This window comes from Nuphar pumila, chromosome 6 (genome assembly GCF_984573655.1).
Source record: "Nuphar pumila chromosome 6, dmNupPumi1.hap1.1, whole genome shotgun sequence".
Lineage (NCBI taxonomy): Eukaryota > Viridiplantae > Streptophyta > Magnoliopsida > Nymphaeales > Nymphaeaceae > Nuphar > Nuphar pumila.
In genome coordinates, this window is record NC_143254.1 from 102261807 (window position 1) to 102273679 (window position 11873).

The following is an 11873-nucleotide window of genomic DNA, read 5'->3' on the forward strand; positions in this document are numbered from 1 at the left end:
CATACCGTCATCTCGATGAATTTCTCAAGATCTGCTCTACGGTGCGGATCAACAATTTTGGAGATGACGCGTTAAGGTTGACGTTATTCCCCTTCTCCCTTAAGGATAAAGCCAAGCATTGGCTGAAGGCTCTCGATACAGTTCAAATTACCACTTGGGAACATATGCAAAGGGAGTTTTTAAAGAAATACTTTCCAATTGGTAAGACGAACCAGTATCGAAAAGCCATCACCAGCTTTTCACAGATCGAGGGAGAAATGTTTCATGAAACGTGGGAGAGGATGAAAGATCTTCTCCGCAAGTGTCCCCACCACGAGGTGCCCCGCTGGCAACTGGTGCAATATTTTTATGATGGTCTCACTGAGAAGAACCGTCAAATGGTTGACACTGCTTGTGAGGGCACTTTTATGCTCAAAAGTGAAGATGAAGCATGGGCCCTTTTTGAGACCTTAAGCGAGAACTCCATGCACCATGCTTCTGCTTCACGATCTGAGAGGGCCACACCTATGCAAGATGGCGCGAAGAAGGCTGGTATATTTGAGATAGGGATGCACCTTGAGTTGCAAAAACAAGGTCGACCAACTGTCCCAGAAATTGGATCAGTTGTTGTCGGGTCCCTCTCCAGTCCTACAGGTGTGTGCGTTGTGTGCTAGCCCTTCACACCATGTTGCTGATTGCCCCGTTGCGCCACAGTACCCTGAGTTTGTCCAGGAGCAAGCTCAGATGGCGCAGAGTTTCGCTAGGCCCGCACCCAATCCATATTCCAGTACATATAACCCGGGCTGGCGGAACCATCCTAATTTTTCATGGAGAAATCCACAAGCCCAACCCCTCAACCCTTCCCAAAGCCAACCCAGGCAAGGCGGTTATGCGCCTGGATTTCAGAGAACTAGCTACCCTTCAGCTCAACCTACTTATAATCAACCCCAGTCTCAGGAGCCTTCGTCCAGCCAGTCCTTTGAAGACAAGATGCTGCAAGCTTTCTCGGATATCAAGGCAAATCTGAGCTCCCATACACATTCTATTGCGAAGCTTGAGACACAAATGGGACAACTCGCCGAGGCGCTTAGCAGGCAGAGTGAGGGGGCTTTACCTAGCCAATCGGTGGTGAACCCTAGGGGTAAGGAGACGATGCATGGCTTGCATATGACAGATGCCCATCAAGAGCAGGCTCAAGCGGTAATCACCCTTAGGAATGGGAAGCAATACCAAGCGAGGGAGGCTGCAGAAGAAAAAGAGAGAACGAGTGAGAAGCAGCCAGTCCCTACCGTCCCACCTTAGGAAAGCGAGAGGGCTCTACCATCTGAGCCTTCAAAGTCCTATATTCCCAAAGCCCCCTTTCCTAAGGCGTTAGAGAGGCCGAAGTCATTAGGCAAACATGGAGTGAATATGCAGGAGATGCTTGAGATATTCTAGCACGTTCAGATAAACCTCCCCTTGCTTGATGCCATTCAGCAAGTCCCTGCATACGCAAAGTTTCTAAAGGAGCTTTGTACGCAGAAAAGAAGGTTTAAGTCACAAGTGCCGAAGAAGATATACTTGACTGAGCAGGTGAGTGCGGTGTTGCAACACCAAACCCCACCAAAGCTTAAGGACCCAGGGACTCCAATTATTTCGTGTGTCATAGGAGACATCACTGTCGAGCGTGCATTGCTCGACCTTGGGGCAAGTGTCAATATCTTGCCAGGTTTCTTTTATGACAAATTTGGATTAAAGGAGATGAAGCCAACACCTATGACCCTGCAGCTTGCAGATAGATCAATCAAGGTCCCGCGAGGGATTTTGGAAGATGTTCTAGTCAAGGTAGAGGACTTCTACTTCCCTGTCGACTTCATCATTTTAGATATGGAGGGAGTTAATGATATGCGACAGACCCCCATTATTCTTGGACGCCCCTTTCTGGCCACTGCCAATGCGTGCATTAATTGCCGCACATGTGCGATGGATGTCTCATTTGACAACAGGAAGATGAGGCTGAACATTTTTCATGCGGCGATGGGACCTGCCAGCGATGAGGCTTCTTTCGAGGTCGACTTCATTCAGGACCTGGTAGAAGCAGAGCATACCTGGTTATTGAGTGATCCACCTCAGGAGAAGGTTGATGAATCACTCAAAGAAGATTGCCATGGGTCGATAGAGAGTCAGACAAGTGATTTGAGTTGGACCTGGCACTTCGAGCCGCTTCCTGAATTGGCAGAAAAGCCAGCCCGACCATCCATAGAGAGTCTGCCTGAGCTTGAGTTGAAGCCCTTACCGGCCTCACTCAAGTATGCCTTCCTAGGCAAGGATCAGACTCTCCCTGTCATTATTTCCGCAGACCTGACTGACACACAGGAGTGTCAACTTTTATAGGTCTTGCACGAGTATAAAGAGGCGATTGGATGGTCGGTGGCAGATTTGAAGGGGATAGATCCCTCCTTTTGCATGCATCGGATTATCATGGATGAGGAGGCTAAACCCTCAAGAGAGGCGCAAAGGAGACTAAATCCCCATATGAAGGAGGTGGTAAAGAAGGAGGTAGTCAAATGGTTGGATGCGGGGATCATTTATCCCATCTCCGACAGTCAGTGGGTGAGCCCTACCCAGGTTGTCCCCAAGAAGTCTGGGCTCACTGTAGAAACGAATGAAAAAGGGGAAAGTGTCCCCATGAGGACTACCACGGGATGGCGAGTATGCATAGATTATAGAAAGTTGAACAGTGCAACTAGGAAGGATCACTTCCCTCTGCCGTTCATCGACCAGATCTTGGAGAAACTCGCGGGTCAGCAGTATTTTTGTTTCTTGGATGGTTATTCAGGATACAACCAGGTGGCCGTTCATCCCGAGGACCAGGAGAAAACGACGTTCACCTGTCCATATGGCACTTTTGCTTATAGGAGAATGCCGTTCGGGCTCTGTAATGCCCCGGCTACATTTCAGCGGTGCATGATGGCGATCTTCTCACATATGATGGATGATGTCCTGGATATTTTCATGGACGATTTCTCGGTCTATGGCTCTTCATTTGACGATTGTCTCCAAAAATTATCTCGTGTGCTTCAACGTTGTAGGGAGACAAATCTGATTCTTAGTTGGGAAAAGAGTCATTTCATGGTGAGACAGGGGATTGTTCTTGGACATATTGTGTCTGAGAAAGGAATTGAGGTTGATAAGGCCAAAGTGGAGACCATTGCTAGATTAGCTCCACCGAACTCTGTGCGGCAGGTGCGATCATTTCTAGGGCACGCAGATTTTTATAGAAGGTTCATTAAGGATTTTAGCCAGATTTCTCGACCGTTGTGCAACCTGCTAACGAAAGATCAGTCGTTTGTGTTTGATGATGCCTGTCTGAAGGCATTCTTGGCCCTGAAGGAAGCTCTGACTACTGCTCCTATTCTTCGATCTCCTGAGTGGTCATTGCCATTTGAGATTATGTGTGACGCGTCAGATTACGCGGTTGGAGCGATTCTCGGTCAAAAGATTGAGCGACGATCTCATGTGATTTATTATGCTAGTAGGACCCTCTCTGATGCGCAAATGCATTATACCACCACAGAGAAGGAATTACTAGCCGTGGTTTTTGCTCTTGAGAAGTTTCGATCATATTTGTTAGGCTCCAAGGACATCATTTACTCAGATCATGCAGCATTGCGATATTTGATGAGTAAAAAGGATGCCAAACCGCGTCTCATTCGATGGATCATTCTGTTACAAGAATTTGATCTCGAGATTCAAGATAAGAGTGGATGTGAGAATCTTGTAGCAGATCATTTATCCAGACTGACAGTGGAGACATCCACCGATCAGGGGCAGATTGATGATTCATTTTCGGATGAGCAACTCTTTCATGTCAAGCATTTGCCTTGGTTTGCGCATATCATCAACTTTTTGGTGACTGGAGAGTACCCTTCGCACTGGAACCGCAATGAGAGAGATCGATTTTTCTCGCAGGTAAAGCACTATTTTTGGGAGGAACCAGAGTTGTTTCGATTATGCCCAGATCAGATGATTCAGAGGTGCGTTCCTGAGGAGGAGTATGACTCCATTCTATCATTTTGTCATTCCTTGGCTTGTGGAGGCCATTTTTCTAGTCGAAAGACCGCCGCGAAGGTCCTCCAGTCAGGATTTTGGTGGCCGACACTGCATAGAGATGCCCATAATTTTTATAGGAGGTGCTTGCGCTGTCAGCAGACAGGACGCATCGCCAAGCGTGATATGATGCCCCTCTTTCCTATTTTGATTGTTGAGATTTTTGATGTGTGGGGCATTGATTTTATGGGTCCTTTCCCGCCTTCGTTCGGATTTATTTATATTCTAGTGGCGGTTGATTATGTCTCCAAATGGGTCGAGGCTGTGGCCACCCGAGCCAATGATCATAAGGAGGTGCTCCGATTTATCAAGCACAACATTTTTAGTCGGTTCGGAGTCCCTAGAGCGATCATTAGTGATGGTGGTACGCACTTTCGTAATGTACAAGTAGCTTCCTTACTTAGGAAATACTCGGTACATCATCGAATTGCCACACCGTACCACCCACAGACTAGTGGCCAAGTCGAGGTCTCCAATAGGGAGATCAAGCGAATTCTTGAAAAAACCGTCCGGCCAGACCGCAAGGACTAGTCTCAGCGCCTTGATGATGCCCTTTGGGCCTATAGGACTGCTTTCAAGACGCCGATTGGCATGTCCCCATACCGATTGGTTTTTGGGAAACCATGCCACCTTCCTGTTGAATTGGAGCATAGGGCATATTGGGCTATCAAGAAGTTCAATTTTGATATGGCCCAAGCTGGCGCTGAGAGGAAGTTGCAGTTGAGTGAGCTTGAGGAGTTGCGCAATGAAGCCTACGAGAGTGCCAAAATATACAAGGCTCGAACCAAGCATTTCCATGATCAACATATTGTGAGGAAGCAGTTCGAGCATGGTCAAAAGGTGTGGCTTTATCATTCACGTCTCCATCTTTTTTCAGGGAAGCTGAAGTCCAGATGGGATGGACCATTCATAGTCCATAGAGTTTTTCCACATGGAGCGGTAGATCTTTTGGACCCTCGAACGGGTAGCATTTTCAAAGTTAATGGGCAGCGACTGAAGCCCTACATTTCTGATATGTTGGTGCAGCAAGACATTGAGGCTATTAACCTCGTGGATGCATGAGGGGGAGCACAGGTTTGTATGTTGTATTTTTAGTAGGATCTAGTAAATATCATAAATGTTTTTTCGTTATTTTGCTTTGCTTTCTTGTATCTCATGAGTGTTTTGTTAGATCAGGTATGCACTCTTGTGTAATCGTAGGACATGCATTCATATGTCATCTCAGTTGACTTCTGCTCTTTTCTCCCAATTATTTTGTTCTCAAGTGCAGCCTCTTAGTTTCATACAAGCATGGGGGAGTGCCACTGAGGACAGTGTCATTCAAGCATGGGGGAGGGTGTAGTTTGCACACCTAAACTTTTCATGTCTTTATACTTGCATTTTTTATGTCAACTCATTAAAATTAGGCTTTTAGGGAATGAGTTTGAACTTATATGACTGCTTTGCAACATCTAACGTTTTTAGAGAATTTTTAAGCCCCACGAAAAACTTTTTCTAACACGAATCTAGAAAATTGTGGTTGTTTATGTGGATTTCAAAGAAATGATTATAGATGCATGTTAGAGTTTATTTTGAAACACAAGTATGGATATGCACAGTTTTTTTTTTTGAAAAACTAAGCAAATGAACAATATTGCGTTTATGAGCTCAAAAAGTGAAACGAGCATACGTTTAGTTGTTTGATATCTTTGTACTCCCTAGTAGCTGAGCTTAGACACAAGTTGAAGTGTTTGAGTCCATGTTGAAAAGGATAACAAAGGAAGTCAATTCTTTGTCTACGTTGATATCTGTGGCCTATTTTGTTCGAGCAAGTAGAGCCTGAGGGGTGTTTACACCTGGTGCCCTAAAGCCATCTGGTTTTGAAGTCATCGACCCGAAAGCTCGTTACATGGACTTTATAGAGAGCCTAATAGATATTGACATTGCACGTGACAGAGAAGTAGACTATACGTAAACTATAGAAATTTGAAGGTCTAGTGACTCGAGCAATTAAGTCTGAGGGATACTTTGTATCTGGTGCTCTAAGGTCGTCTGGCCTGGGAGTCACTGACCCAAAGCTCGCTACACGGGTCACAAAAACTGGAAATTGGGTATAGTGCTCAGAAAAATTGATTAAAAAATGTGGAAAATTGAAAATCAAGAAAGAGAAAAGAGCGTAAAAGAGAAAAGTTCATTGCTTAAAAGCAAATATTGAGAAAACCTGTGCAGAACACATATGAGTGAGGATAAGTAAATAATGATATGTATGTATTTAAATTTCTAAGGATGAAACATAAATGATTATGCTATTTAGAAAAGTGAAAGAAAATATTTTATTCTGTGGTGGCAAGTAGAAGACTCTAATCCTGTTTTGATGATGCAATGGCATGAAATATTTGTGGAAACGAACTCCTTAACTGCCTAATGCTTTGTGTTTTAAAATTCTTATGCATACTTGACACAGATGTTTGTGGGTAGCATCACTGCAAACCCTCACGAGACCTTACTCGTCCACTAGGGTAACTCAGAGGTTGAAAGGGCTTGTTGCATATGCTAAATGCAACCGTGATTCCTACGAAAGTGAGTTAGGTATTTATTGTGTGTCTAGTTTAGTATTTTTGTTTTTGCTTCAGTTTGCTCGAGGACTAGCAAACGATAAACATGGGGGTATTTGATCATGCATAATATTTGCATTTTATTAATCATTATTTATGCATGATCCGTGTTAAAATCGCTCTAAAAACCCATTTTTATTGTTAGTTCTGAGAAATTGCATTGAATTGAATTTTATCAGAAAATCGTATTTTTCAAAGCTTTCCCTACATATATATATTTTTTAGTGTTTCTATTATAGTTAGAATGTTTTAATCATAGTTTAGTTGCTTAGGTTTTTATTAGCTAATTTTTAATCAGTAGGAAGTTTGTTTGTTTGTTTTTAGACAATAAAACATGTTTTACTAAAATGAGTCTTTTGAAAAATATTGAAAATTGTGGACTTGTTTTGATTTTTTTTTCTTTTACCCTAATTTAATATTATAAGTAGTCTTCTACAGCAGAAAAAAGGCTCTCTCTCTCACGTTGGAATTGACGCAGCCCACTTTGAAGCTCCCTCTCTCTCTCTCTCTCATCTCTCTCTCTCTTCAGCCAGTTCTCCTTCCTCCATCTATTCTTCTTCTTCTCCTTCTCCCTTCCTTCTCACCGGTGGATTCTTCTCCTTCTTCCAGCACAACAAGGCAGCAGGTCGATTTCATCATGGAGAGACCACTCTCCTCTCAACCAGTCCGTCGAAAGTGATCCGCAAGGAAAGTATTTGAACGTGCGGTAGAGCCCTCTTCGTGTTTCCTCATGCCCTCAAAAGTGCCCTCAGAGGGGCTACAAAGTGATATGCAAATAAGAAAAGCAAAAGAAGGGGACTACTAAAGACTCAAGCACTAAAGACTTGTTTTTCTTCTTAGATTGGAATTTTAATTCTTTTATTTAATTCATTGGGTTTGTAATAAGGCACTTTAATTATTTGTTTAAGCCCTCTGCGTAAGGCCGTACTCTCGTAGTTAGTTAATTATTTAATCAATTCTTTTCATTTTGGCAATAAAGAGTAGTTTAGATTGTGTGTTCGAATACGAAGTATTTCTCGTTCCCTGAGTTCGACCCGGACTCCACCACTAGTGCGAGCCGGTTTTTATTTTTTGGTGTCTGGCTTTCACTGAATTTTAATTAAAAATATTATTTGAAAAGGGTTTCATAAAACTCACACCAGTCATTGTTATGATCCAATCGTGCATGTGGCTGATCTTATTGTATCAATGGGATTTTTGTCTTCGGAATCCTTTTGTTATGACAATTGCTTGACAATCATATGAATTGTTTCCATTGTTATTATGAACTATGAAGTTTTCTATCTAGTTTTCTTGTTATTATGAATTAGGAATTATAAACAATGAACTATAAGTTGAGCTTCAACATTTAGTTTCTGATCAATGATTGATTTGATTTACTAGAATGGTGAAAAAATTCTCAAGCATTCAGACATATCATATTAGAGGGGTTATTAGAATCTTACCATTGTGGCAGTGTCCAGGCACAAGATTTTTTGAAAATGGTTTATGATTTAGGTTTATACAACCTTTTTGCAAATGTGAGTACAGATTTTGAGCTTCTTGCAATATAAATGTCAAGTCCATTGGGCTCGTCGAGCAAGGAGTTCAAAATGTCTATCTATTGGTAAATTGCAGATATGAACAATGTACTTTACATGGAAACTTGACATTTAGTTTATGATCAGTGATTGATTTAATTTACTAGAATGGTGAAAAAATTCTCAAGCTCAGACATATCATGTAAAAATATAGACCTAGGAGAGCACAAACAAAGTTTGTATTAGCTGGTAATATGATACATTGCAGATAATAATGAAGAAAAAAAATGACTCAAACATGTTGGAGCCCTCCACCACCTTTTTAGGTATGAAGTCTAATTTGTGCCCATTAGTTCTTGCACAATAATTTGGTTTATATTTTTTGCTTTCACAAATTTTTCCGTTCTTTGATTCGCTTACGTCTATTTAGGGTTTGTTTTATTTGTTTCTGTATGCTCTTGTTAGACTAACTGAGCAGTTCTATTTTTGAATTACCCATTATTCTTATTAGTTTCAATTATAGCAAGGATATGTTTGAGGTTATTTAAATGGAAAATGTGTTGTCTTGTAATAAAATGCAAAGTTACAATGAGGTGTCTATGATCAATGGTGATGATTATGAATGCAAACATAGAAATACTGAATGGGTTAGATTAGATTTACATCATCTTGCAAGTAAGACTTGTTCAAGTAGTTTGTGCTTTTTGGAAATGTGTCTCTGGATGGTTGAATTCCAAATTCTAGTGTTAATGGTCTTATTTGTCAAGTCTGAAGACAAACATGAGATCTTTCCTTTTTTCTAGTTGACGACAAACAAAGATGTTGGTATATCTTTCATACTCTTTTGTATCTAGTTGAATTTTTGCAGATGAATAAAGGTCATGTTATGAATAATCTTTTATCTTCATATATAGAGTTTACTAGAACAATGAAGGTCATGTTAGCTATTGTATGCGTTAATCTGTTTAAATCATCAAATCTAAAACTAAACTTGTTCCAGATTAGATCACAGTGCATTATAACAACCCATTTTCCAAAGAAGAGAGAGAGAACATAGCATATATTCGGGGCAAAAATCCAATTTGAGATCCATATTCGATGCAAAAATATATATTCAGAGCAAATATCCAATTCAAGATCCATATTTGAGGCAAAAATCCATATTTAGGACAAAAATTAAATTCGAGATCCATATTTGGGGCAAAAATCTAATTTGAGATCTTTATTTAGAGCAAAAATCCCATTCAAGATCCATATTTTGGGCAAAATTCTCATTCGAGATCCATATTTGGGGCAAAAGTCCAATTTCAAATTCATATTCAGGGCAAAATTCATGATTTTAGATATAATTTCGTAATTGGATTCATATCCGAGCAAAAAAACATAATAAACTTGTTAAAACATGTAAAATGGTGGACAGATCGGGTCATACGATCCAAAACGAAGTTATTCGACCCATTATCCATGACTATCCAAGTTGTTCGTACATTGTCATCAAACAACGAACATTTGGAACATAGCATTTGAGTACGGTCCAAACAAACACTACGGAATGAACAGAACCAATGTTCTGTTCCATTCTTTTTGTTCATTTCGTCCAACCCTGGACAAACCATCAAACATACCCTAAAAGGTTTGTAATTTCAAATGAGACTGTTCTAAAGCAATGTTTTTTACTGATTATTTTAAAAATAAACTTAACACTAATGGAAAAAAGAATGGTAAATGGTAACTTACTGGATAATAATAGCTCATTTCATAATTATTGTGCTTTTCAAAATGAAGCTGGGTGATTTTAGTTGCCAGGCAGTTTAGGATAATAATGACAAGGACATGAGCAAAAAATGATAGAAGATTTTGAGTCATTTTCTTTTTGTTAGTCATATATATAGTGAATGCTTGTATATGTATCAAAACGAGACTTTGGACATGTATAAAAAAAATCAAATAAAAGTGTAGCTTTAGTAAATAAAATTGTGCTATTGCCATGGAAGTGTTCATTTTTTTCATATTCTTTTGTGAAGCATTGTTGGGTTTAAGTTATACCTAACATCAGTAATGAACAGGGGTTTTGGGGGGGGGGGGGGGGGGGGCGATACCCAAACACTTATAGAGCCCACTAGTTAAAGGCACCCACACACCCAGTAGGAGTTTGAACTTTAGATGAAGGGGTGAGCACATGAAGATTAGGTGTTATTCATCCTGAATAGACTAATTATTAGTAAGCCAATAAGCATCTTACAGCAAATATTAGTAATAAGCTAGCATCACCATGCCAAGGGACAATGATGCTTTGTTATATTAGAATCTAACATGTAAGAGGGAAATTGGTGATAAAAAAATGGAATTCCCATCAATTCTTATGCTTAGAAATCTGATCAATCATGACAATGGTCGAATCTCTACAATTTCCAAGGAACTAAGCTGCTGATCGATGTTAATTTCCATGGTCAGATCTAAATGGGAAGACCGAGATCTCACTTGGATTCAGCCTCTGCTTAATTCTGATTGTTTCTGTACTTTTTACGGATGATGGTTGTTGAGCCCTCTTCAACCCAACTTTTCATTTATCAATGAACTTTCTTTTCTCTCTCTCTCTCAAAAAAAAATTGTTGCCAAGCTAAAACTTTAGCTGCTTTTTTGGGAACTCTGACACCATTCGTACTTTCTCTGTGTCAACCAAACAAGGGAAATGTGGATCCCATGGGAATTATAAAAAGGAAAATTTCCCACTTACCAAACGCACCCTAAGTTGCTTTTTGTGATGCTCAAAACTAAAGGTCAAACCCTTGATCAAACAATTTCTTTTTTCAATATAACAAATAGTTTCTGCTCTATTATTGATAACTCCATGTCCCAGCCATCCTCACCAAAGAGAGAGAGAGAGAGAGCTGCACGTCATGAGTTTGTGCTTTCTAGACGGTTGGTCAAGAATTAATTAATGAAATTGGCCATGTTTTAAATTTATTGTGAAAAACTATAATGAAAATTTTAGGCAAGCATTTCTTGTTTTAAACGTGATATATTATAATGAATCCTTACTCACAAGGGTACCAAAAACAATCCCTCATGTTTTTATTACGTTAATTAAAATGCAACAAAAACACTAAATAAATCAAGGGCATAATGCTCAGATTGTATTACAAAATTAGTCAAGAATTTAGTGAAGGTCCCATTACAGTCTCCTGTATCAAAACCATCGGCGATGTTTAATTGTATTGTGAAAAAACTACAACGAATATCTATGCCAATCAAGCGTTTCTTGTTTTAAACGTCATATCATGTAGGTCCGGATTGGATTTGTTTTTATTTATTGTTTACATGTATAAATTAAATCACACTTTGTAAAAAAGAATGCTGCTTTTATTTTTAATCAGATGAGTGTTTGAATTACCAATTATTTAAACTAAAATAAAAAGAAAAAAAGATAAGTATGAGTACTGATGGTGGTGGTGCTAATGTACTGATGGTGGTGGTGGTCGTAATGGTGATGATGGTGATGTTGTTAATAATCTATGTTATAAAGATTGGCGGACACGAGGACTGTGTGGCGAGTTCAGCTCCCAAGTTTGAAAAACTTTCAAAAAAATAGGGCACGAGGATACAGATTTTTTTTATTTTTTAACCAATAATTTTTTTTGTTAATTGAATAGTAAAAAATGCATATTTTATTAAAAATAAACAGTAATAA

At 39.8% G+C, this 11873-nt stretch overlaps 1 non-coding gene across 1 annotated transcript; it reads right to left on the minus strand.

The window, feature by feature from the left end:
• Window positions 1-213: 213 nt before the first annotated feature.
• Window positions 214-319, minus strand: LOC149835452 (small nucleolar RNA R71). The gene has a single exon (XR_016432859.1). It is a non-coding gene; the product is annotated as a small nucleolar RNA R71 (small nucleolar RNA).
• Window positions 320-11873: the final 11554 nt, after the last annotated feature.